The sequence below is a fragment of the Plutella xylostella genome, chromosome 24, assembly GCF_932276165.1.
Source record: "Plutella xylostella chromosome 24, ilPluXylo3.1, whole genome shotgun sequence".
Lineage (NCBI taxonomy): Eukaryota > Metazoa > Arthropoda > Insecta > Lepidoptera > Plutellidae > Plutella > Plutella xylostella.
In genome coordinates, this window is record NC_064004.1 from 2043694 (window position 1) to 2054326 (window position 10633).

Sequence of the window (10633 nt, forward strand, 5' to 3'; positions counted from 1 at the left end):
TCGATTAATTCGTTAATCTCGATTAAGTACTTATTTTATTGCAGGAGCACGAGCAGGAGGAGCTGGATATGGCGCAGGTTCAAGCGGAGGTTCTAGCGGATATTATGACGGAGGTTCAGGCGCAGGCAGCGGGGGCGGTGAGTCAATCATAATGTTATATTTATAAACTCACTCTCTTCCATCCAAAGGTTGTCTGATCTTTGTGCAAATAAAGTGTTTATTGTGAGTAGCAGTGGGATGTAACGACGACGGTTTCCGCTGCACTACTTATATTTAATGTCTACGAATAGGTCATAGTATTCTATTCTATTCTATTCTCTGTGGGGGTAACAGTACCTGCACCTGGCTCTCTCGAATGGAACCTTTGTGCATATCCCCAAGGTCTAAACTGCCTTCCTAAGCTTGGACCATTTTCCCACCACGCTGGTCCACTGCGGGTTGGTGGGTTCACATATCTAGATGTGCTAAATCTAGATATGCAGGTTTCCTCACGATGTTTTCCTTCACCGTAAGAGCGATGGTAAACATTGTACTTAAATTCAGAAAAGAACTCATTGGTACATGTCAGCGCCGGGATTCGAACCCGCATCTCTGGCGTGAGAAGCGGGCGCTTACCCGACTGAGCTACCACCGCTCCACCCAGGTCATAGTAATTATGCATGTAATTCAAATTAAGTAGTTTTGGCGTGAAAGAGTAACAGACAGACAGACAGACACAGTTACTTTCGCATTTAGTTATAATATTAAGTTAGGATTAGGATTAAGTACTTATTTTATTGCAGGAGGAGCTGGAAAAGTCGCAGGTTCTGGCGGAGGTTCTAGCGGATATTCTGGCCAAGGTTTTAGCGGATATTCTGGCGGACGTTCTAGCGGGGGCGGTGAGTCAATCATAATGTTATATTTATAAACTCACTCTCTTCCATCCAAAGGTTGTCTGATCTTTGTGCAAATAAAGTGTGTATTATGAGTATCAGTGGGATGTAACGACGACGGTTTCCGCTGCACTACTTATATTATATTTAATGTCTACGAATAGGTCATAGTAATTATGCATGTAATTCAAATTAAGTAGTTTTGGCGTGAAAGAGTAACACAGTAACAGACAGACAGACAGACAGACAGACACAGTTACTTTCGCATTTATAATATTAATATAAGTTAGGATTAGGATTAAGTACTTTTTTTATTGCACGGGTACGAGCAGGAGGAGCTGGAAAAGGCGCAGGTTCTAGCAAGAGAGGAAAAGACGAAGGTTTTAGCGGATATTCTGACGGAGGTTCTAGCGGATATTCTGGAGGTTCTAGCGGGGGCGGTGAGTCAATCATAATATTATATTTATAAACTCACTCTCTTCCATCCAAAGGTTGTCTGAACTTTGTGCAAATAAAGTGTTTATTGTGAGTAACAGTGGGATGTAATGACGACGGTTTCCGCTGCACTACTTATATTATACTAGCTGTTCCCGCGAGCTTCGCTTCGCCTTAAAAAGTTTTCCCGTGGGAAATCCGGGATAAAAAGTAGCCTATGTTCTTTCCCAGGGTCTATACCATATGTATACTTACCAAATTTCATTCAAATCCGTTCAGTAGTTTTGGCGTGAAAGAGTAACAGACAGACAGACAGACAGACAGACACAGTTACTTTCGCATTTATAATAATAATATAAGTTAGGATTAGGATTAAGTAGGTACTTATTTTATTGCAGGAGCACGAGCAGGAGTAGAAGCTGGAAAAGGCGCAGGTTCTAGCAGATATTCTGACGAAGGTTTTAGCGGATATTCTGACGGAGGTTCTAGCAGATATTCTGGCAGAGGTTCTAGCGGGGGCGGTGAGTCAATCATAATATTATATTTATAAACTCACTCTCTTCCATCCAAAGGTTGTCTGAACTTTGTGCAAATAAAGTGTTTATTGTGAGTAACAGTGGGATGTAACGACGACGGTTTCCGCTGCACTACTTATATTATACTAGCTGTTCCCGCGAGCTTCGCTTCGCCTTAAAAAGTTTTCCCGTGGGAAATCCGGGATAAAAAGTAACCTATGTTCTTTCCCAGGGTCTATACCATATGTATACCAAATTTCATTCAAATCCGTTCAGTAGTTTTGGCGTGAAAGAGTAACAGACAGACAGACAGACAGACAGACAGACAGACACAGTTACTTTCGCATTTATAATATTAGTTAGGATTAGGATTTAATGTCTACGAATAGGTCATAGTAATTATGCATGTAATTCAAATTAAGGTCAAATATATTTTTATGAACATTGTTATTACAAAATTATGCCTTCATCAATATTTTTGATGAAGGCATAATTGCCAATGACCTCGCAATATGAGTAGCAAAACATTGGAGGAAGTTACCTTAGTGCATTTAAACGATAGAAGAAGAAGAAGAATATTTTTGATCATAATTTATTTTTGAGCAATTTAATATCTTTTGAAAAGTAAAAAAAACGGCGGTAAGTAACTAATTAAATAATAACTTTTGAAACGTCACGCATTTGCTTAAAGCGGATGTGACGTAAAAGGCGTGGATATGTCAATCTCAGAATAATGTATGTGTCGCAGCCGGATCGTATAACCCGCCGTATTACATGACGCCTAGCCGCATTACAAGACAGGGCCGCTTTGTAATGCGGCGGATCAACGTTTAGCCGTATTGAATACGGCTGAATGAAAATGCGCCGGATTGTATTCGACATCATACGTCATTCAATACGGCTGGCCGTTATGTAATACGGCGAGAGATTAGCCGCCGCATTGAAAGATTTTAGTTTTGATTTTTAACACTCGTGGCGCTGCTTGACATAACAACAATAATGGCGTTGGATACAGATGATTAAAACGAAGAAATCGTGTTAAATATGCTAGTAAACAGTACTTCAAGAACAATTTTCACGTGAAATTAAATAATTTCTATTCCGATCAATGCGGTACAGTGAAAAGCGTACAAAAGTTATAACGCACATCAATCAGCTAAAGTGACCATGGATTCTGCTGGTCGGCGGATTTCCAGATAATACTACTGGATCAAAAAATATAAATGTGGCCGGCAAAGGTTATTTGATCTTGAAGAGACTGCGACGAGGCAAACGTAGTGTGGGACGCCCTCAGGCTAGATGGGGTGACGACTTGCGAAAGGTGGCTGGTTATGGTTGGATGTGGAAAGCTGTAGATCGCATCCAGTGGCGTGCTTTGGGAGAGGCCTACGTCCAGAAGTGATGTTGATGATGAAGAATAATAATTCCAATGATCCTGCAATCCGAGTAGTACCCATGAACAGTATTTTGATACTTGGAAGTCCATATGATATATTTACTCTATTATGATTACAAAATTCTTTCACCTGTTATGTCCCACTTTGTTGTATTTCGTGACTATGTTATCTTCTCCTGGGTGAAGATACTTGATTCGACCCAGTAACCATTTAGTCGGGGGCATGTCTTCATTCTTGACGACTACCAAATCGCCTATCTCTGGTGATGGAACTGCTACTTGCCACTTAAATCTCTGTTGCAGAGTGTTGAGATACTCTGTTCGCCATCTACACCAGAAATCACTTGTCATTCGTTGAATGAGTTGCCATCTTGTTAACAATCCGATCTTCTTAGTTTGGTAGTCTGGACCAGGTACACCTATTAGAGGTTCTCCCACTAAGAAATGTCCCGGTGTTAGCGGCGTTTCTGTAGTGTTGTCTATCTGACAGATTGGTCGTGAATTAAGGCATGCCTCAATCTGTGTTAGCAGGGTAGACATCTCTTCATATGTCAGTTTGGTATCTTTATTTACCCTGGTCAAGTGTCTTTTCGCTGATTGTACACCTGCTTCCCATAATCCGCCACATGTTGGCATTCTAGGGGGTATAAAGTGCCATGTCGTGCCGTCGTTGGCTAGCTGTTCTGCCACTTCTTTGGTCATAGCACTCTTGTTTTCGTTAAAGAGTTCCTTTAACTCTCTGGCGGCTCCGACAAAGTTTGTTCCATTGTCACTCCATAAATGCGCACAATGTCCCCTGCGTGCCACGAATCTCCTGAATGCTGCAATGAAGGCTTGTGCGGTAAGATCTGTCACTGCTTCAAGGTGAATTGCCCGAGTAGACATGCATACGAATAAGCAGATGTATCCCTTGTATGCACGTTGTCCGCGCCCCTTGGATGTTCTAATTAACACAGGCCTGGCGTAATCGACCCCACTGTGTTTAAACGCTCTGTGTTGATTGACTCTCGCGGCTGGTAGGGCAAAACACCCAGTAACTGACCACCTTAAGGGAGTTGTTCCAGTAATTTATCTGTAGTGGGCTCAATTCTTATCGCTTATTAAATTCGATTTTTGTTTTAGAAACTAGAATAACAGAGCTACATTCCTGAGTAAATAGCAAACATGTAGAAGTTACTAATTTTTTTATATATTTTTGCAAACAAAAAGTAGTGATTTTCCCAGTAACTGACCACTAAAATCTAGTAACTGACCACCCTCGATGCCAGTAACTGACCACCAATTTTAAATGGTTTAAAAATAGAATTATGATTAAATCTTATTATTATTTATTTATTTGATTACTTCATGTAATAGTACCGATCTTCTGGTCTTTTTTAATGTGTGACACATCACTTTTGCTCAAGGTTTCTTAACTGAAAAGTGCATTAAATTAATTAATCAGATTAATGCATAATTTAAATGATATCTTATCCTAATAATCAACCATTTATTTATTAAAAACACAAGTTTATGCATTTTTGTTAAATAATAAAAACAAAGGAATAAACACACATGCACATAGTGAACACGCATTTTCAATTTACAGCTTTCAGGGAGATTAAGTGGCCTCAATGTAGTACCTTCATATAAGTCACAGAAAGGGCGATTTTGTTTGTCCAGAACAAGCCAGGATCAGTGGCACAGGCCCATGAAGCATTCATGGTGCCAGAAACGAGCATTTTCTTAAATATAAAGTAGCGAATCCAAGCGCTAAAGCCGGTCTTTTCCATATTCGGTATCAACTGATGAGGAGGAGGAATCGTGGCGCATTGTATTGTCGGCCTGGGAAAACATAAATTCCCCGCCGGAAAAGTAGGTCCTTTCCCCGCCGGTCCTTTCAAGGATGTAGGACCAGAGACAGATGGTTTTCATTATTGATGAAACCCCACCCAGAGACTTTCAGTGCGGCTAAAAGAGTCATTGCGGCTAGCCATTGTAATTATGACCGAATCAGATATTGGGGGTTAGTTTTTCAGGATACAAAGATGGATGCCTTGACGAACGGGATTTCAATGACTTGGTTGAGGATTCAACTGGAATATTTAGGATGCTGTTGAAACGTGCTTTCGTAGGTAAGTATTTGGCCAAAGACAGGAGTAGTCATTTCTGCAAGGGGGACAGGGAATCTTTGCCTCGTTCAAGAGGCGTCACTGAAGCAGAACATCGCTGTACTTTCTGCATTTTCCGCTGCTGGACTAATGTGTCTGCCAATGATAGTATAGCGTTGCCAGTGGATTCCGGATAGTTGTGGTATCGGTTCCAAATGGCTGGGGTGTTGGTCGTGGTAACAACGTATAGAAGAATGCCACATTTCTTGTTTGCCAATATTACCGTTCTGTTTGAAATCCGCTGGCCGTTCATAATGCCATTGAAGGGCGTGTTGGTGCACCGGCTGAGGGTGCTAGCATTGTAGTGATGCTTTCTTTTTCCTATTTTGCTGAAGTGGCTTTGCCTGTCTTTGGAAAAATTTGGAGGCGCGTTTCGTCGGTAACGTATATTCGGGTTGGGTCATTAATAGCGTCATTGAGGTCTTGTTTGCCAAAGTGCTTTTGTGCTCGGGGAACCAATTTCATCTGGTTCACAAGCGCTGGCATTGGTTAGGTACGCCTTCAGCTGTTCTGAAGATAGCATTTGAGTATCTTTTCATAGAGTGAGATGGTGAAAGCCATTTCTCTCCTGGTCTTGCATTCTTGAAGGGACTGCTCCAAGGATTATCTTTAAGGAAAAATGGTGACATCTGTCTTTATCCTGGAGAATCCACATTATCCTAGGCTGATAGTATGCTCCACTAGCGTTTTTATCTTCCTCATCAGCTAATACCGAATCTGGAACAAACTTGGACTTTGTGTTTGAATTCTCTATATTTTAAAAGGTGCTTGCATGTCACCCTGAATTATTTTGGAATGTCTTGTTGATCCTAGTTTGTCTCAGACAAGTGGAATTGCCTTTTCTATACTTTTTTTGCTATCTTGGCGCTTCTTCATCTCGCTGAAAGCTGTAAAAATATATCATATATAATAATACCAGTAACTGACCACCAATTTACCCAATAACTGACCACCTATGTCAGTAAATGGAAGGAGTGAAGATAGAATGCTCATATTTTGACACAAGAAAATGGCACATATGAGCTTTAATATTACGTTCTTATTTTGCCTAAATTCAGCTTCAACCAAAAATCCCAATAACCGACATAGGTGGTCAGTTATTGGAAAATCGCTGTTTTGTCGTCCAGTAACTGTCCACCCCATTAAAAACAATCAAACGGGAAATAACAAGCTGAATCTTATCAAAAACGTAATCTTTATAATTAAATCTATATGGTATAATTTTTTCTTTCAATGATTTCAATTTTTTTCATGGTAAATTTTACGATAAAAAAAATCACTTACCTTAACAAATACGTTAGTCACAACTGCAATTTACTCGGTTCGCGCGCCAACTGAACTTTTTCGATCGCTCACTATCCATCTGTTGGCGGCTGGCAAAATCTTTTGTATCAGTAATGCTCTCAATGAACCACAAAATAGACTGGATGTTCACTAGATGGCCCTGCTTGGCTATATTTCTTATTTATTGGAGTTGAAGAGAAAGGTGGTCAGTTACTGGCACATGATCAGTTACTGGGTGTTTTGCCCTAACTGACCCATGAACTGATTCTTGCCTTTAGCTTTGTCTATAATACACGTCTTGCAGTTGTGTATGCATCTTCGAACACCTGACTTTAGACCAATCACCCAGTAGTTAGTTCTTATATAAGCCATCATTGCTTGAATGCCGCCATGAAGAGTTTTCATGTGTGCTTCTTGTATCAATAACTTTGTGATGTGTTGACTACTTGGGATAATTATTGGGTGTTTTGTTTCTTCAGCTATCTCAGCATTTTGTAATCGCCCTCCCACTCTTAGAATGCCTTTTTCATCTAAGTAGGGTGATAGGCTTATAAGTGAACTTCTTTTCTTCACTCTTCCGTCCCTTTTTATCTCTTCTATTTCTCTTCCATAAACCAAGTTTTGATAATATTTTATGCCTTCGCTTAAAATTTTATCCATTTCAGAAACTTCTATATAATTCTTTCTTGGTTCTGTCTCAGTATTCTTTATCATTCTTCTACAATAAGCTAATACTCTTTTCATCCTTGAAATTGAAGAGAATCTCTCCCAGATAGGTTTTTCTTCCACTGAAGTTGTATGACACGAAACCTTCAATTCTAAGTCTGTGGTTGGAATCTCACTTTTGTCAAATTGTATTGTGTCTTGCTTTAACCAATCAGGCCCAGTCCACCAGATCTTACATGCAGCTACCTCGCTGGCTTTAATGCCTCTCGAAGCGATATCTGCGGGGTTTTCGGCAGACTGAACATGATGCCAATGGTCACCGTCGACTACACGAGTGATGTCTGATATTCTGTTTGCTACAAAGGTTCGCCAATTATGTGAATCTGACTGTAGCCATGCTAGTACTACAGTTGAGTCCGTCCAGGCAAAGACTCTCTCTTTCGGTATACTCAATGGCTCCACTATATCTTCTATAAGTTCTGTCAATAGTGCTGCTGCAGAAAGCTCTAACTTTGGAATCGACAATTGCTTTAACGGTGCAACTTTCGTCCGTGCTGCGATCATAGTTACATGAATCTCGTCTTCTTCCACTACTCGCAGGTATGTAACAGCAGCATATGCTTGAGTGGATGCATCTGCAAACCCATGTATTTCTGTCTTTTCTCTATTTACTAGTGTAGAATTCACCCATCTAGGTACAGTTGCATTCTGCAGATGTATTATCTCTTGTCTGTATGTTTTCCATTCTTCGATTAAATGGTTGGGTAATTCAGTATCCCAATCCAATTCACATTTCCATAGTTTTTGTATCAGCATCTTTGCTATTATTATGACTGGTGACAGCCAACCAAATGGATCGAAGAGGCGTCCTACGTCTGAAAGAATTGCTCTCTTTGTCACAGGATGTCTCAGTTCTGGTAAATTAACAGTGGCTTTGAATTTGTCATCTTTCCTGTCCCATGTCAATCCGAGTATCTTTATAATCGCATCTTGTTTTATCACTCTGATTGTGTCTTCTCCTTGTATATGGTTCAAAACCTTCTGGTTGTTCTATGGCTCAGTCTCTATGGTTCTTCTGAATTGCTCGACCACTTTTGCATCTCAAATCCTCCACCTTTAAGTGTTGTTCCGATTTCTGTACATATCTTTTTAGCTTTCTCTACATCTTCAGCTCCTGTCATGAGATCATCCATATAGAATGAGTGTTTTATCAATGGAGCAGTTTCTGGAAATCTATGGGCTTCATCATCAGCTACTTGATTTAGTGTTCGTACAGCTAGATATGGAGCTGCAGCTGTACCAAATGTGACAGTTGTGAGGTTGTAGCTTTTTATGTCACCACTAGGGTCATCTCTCCAGACAATTCGTTGTAGGTCTTTATGTTCTTCAGTCATTTTAACCATTCTATACATCTTTGTTATGTCACCGACAATGCAGATTTTATGCGTGCGCCATTTAGTTATTAGTCTCCGCAGATCAGGTTGCAGTGCAGGCCCAATCATCATTGCGTCGTTCAGTGAGTGACCATTTGAACCCTTTGCCGATGCATCAAATACGACTCTATCTTTAGTTGTCTCTCTGTCTTCGCGAACAACTGCATGGTGTGGTAGATACACTGTCAGTTCATTGTCTGGTGTTTTTGACTCGTTCATATGACCCATCTCTAAGTATTCGTGTATGACCTTTATGTATTCAGTTTTCAATTTGTCATTTCTTTTGAATTTTCTCTCCAACTGCTTGAATCTAGCTATAGCTTGCTGCTTGGTATCTCCACACAACTTTACGGTTTCTTCTATACCTTGTTTCAGTGGTAAATGTACTATGTATCTTCCTGTTTCATCTCTTGTAGTACTATCTTTGTAAATATTTTCACACATTTTTTCTTCTTTTGTCATAAGCTTCCTCTTTTTGTACATATCTGTCTCTATTTCCCAGAACTTCCGTAACATATCATTGTCTTCTACCACTTGTCTTGTGATATGTAGGGTCGTCACATTATGTTTCATTATTTCCTGTGTACCTTCTCTCTGACCGGAAAGTATCCATCCCAACATTGTTTTCTGAGCCACTACTCCATCTGGCAGTTTTATTAGTCCTTCTTCTATTATTTTACAGAAGACTTCTGCTCCGAGCAATATATCAATTTTTCTCGGTGTATTGTAAGTAGGGTCAGCCAAATTTAATGTTTGTAGTATTTGCCAATTCATTATGATATCTTTCGACGGTAATTTAGTGGATATTGTTTTCAGAACGTAAGCTGTCACATTTACAACTTTGTTTGTGCAACTTGACTTTATTTTCATCTCGACCAAATGTTTCAGAGGAATTTTAGTACCTTCTCCGACTCCCGACGCTACACCGTTGATGTCTGTTTTTCTTAGCCTCAATAAATCAACAACTCTCGCAGATACAAATGATGCCTCAGAGCCTTGATCTATTAGTGCTCGCAACGTATGTACCGCACCATCCTCTGATTCCATTTGAACTTGGGCTGTCGCTAATAATAATAGCACTTGAGTACTTGGTTGTTGATTGGAGAAGTGTGCGGTTGTGATTGTAGGTTCTGGTTGTATGCAATGATTTCAAAAGGAAGGATACGCCCTTCAGAATATTTTGCTCAAACCTTCTTCATACAAGCAAAATAACTGCCATCTGTCATAATTTGTTGGAACTATGACAGAGCCGAGCTACTTATCCTGACGACGCAACCTTGTACGTGCGTTCATATTTTACCGTCATCGGACAGTAGGTACTCGTACATAATAATAATGAGTGAGTTGCATGCGGACGTCCGTACAAGGTTACATCGTGCGGCCATTGTAGACTTTGGTAGTAAAATAATTATCGCTTTAAAATGTGTTTATTTATTAATTAAGGATGATACGATATTCCATATTCCTTTGTGACCTTCGTATCATAGTTTTTGTAGCCTTTCACAACAAAATAGGCATATTTATCACAAGAAACAAACACTCATCTCTCCGTCACAGACAACTGTCGACTGAGGACCGTTGGCCCTAAAATGTCTATTTTAGGGCCAACGCGCGGGTGCCATTTTCTTGAGTGGTTTGGCCTGTCCTTACGCAGTAATATATATGTCAATGGTTGTATGATTGTTTCTCTCGTTCGGTGTAACAAGGAGTCACAGGGGTATAATCGTGACAGTTCTGACATTGCGAAAAAGAGACGCTTAGCTACATTAAGCGTAAGAAAGAAACGTTAAGCTGTAAATGTTTTTTGTCCTTTTTGCTGTGGCGCCTGTTTACGTCAGTTCTCTGTGCCAAACAATGAAACAAATGAAAAATCTGTGCCAAA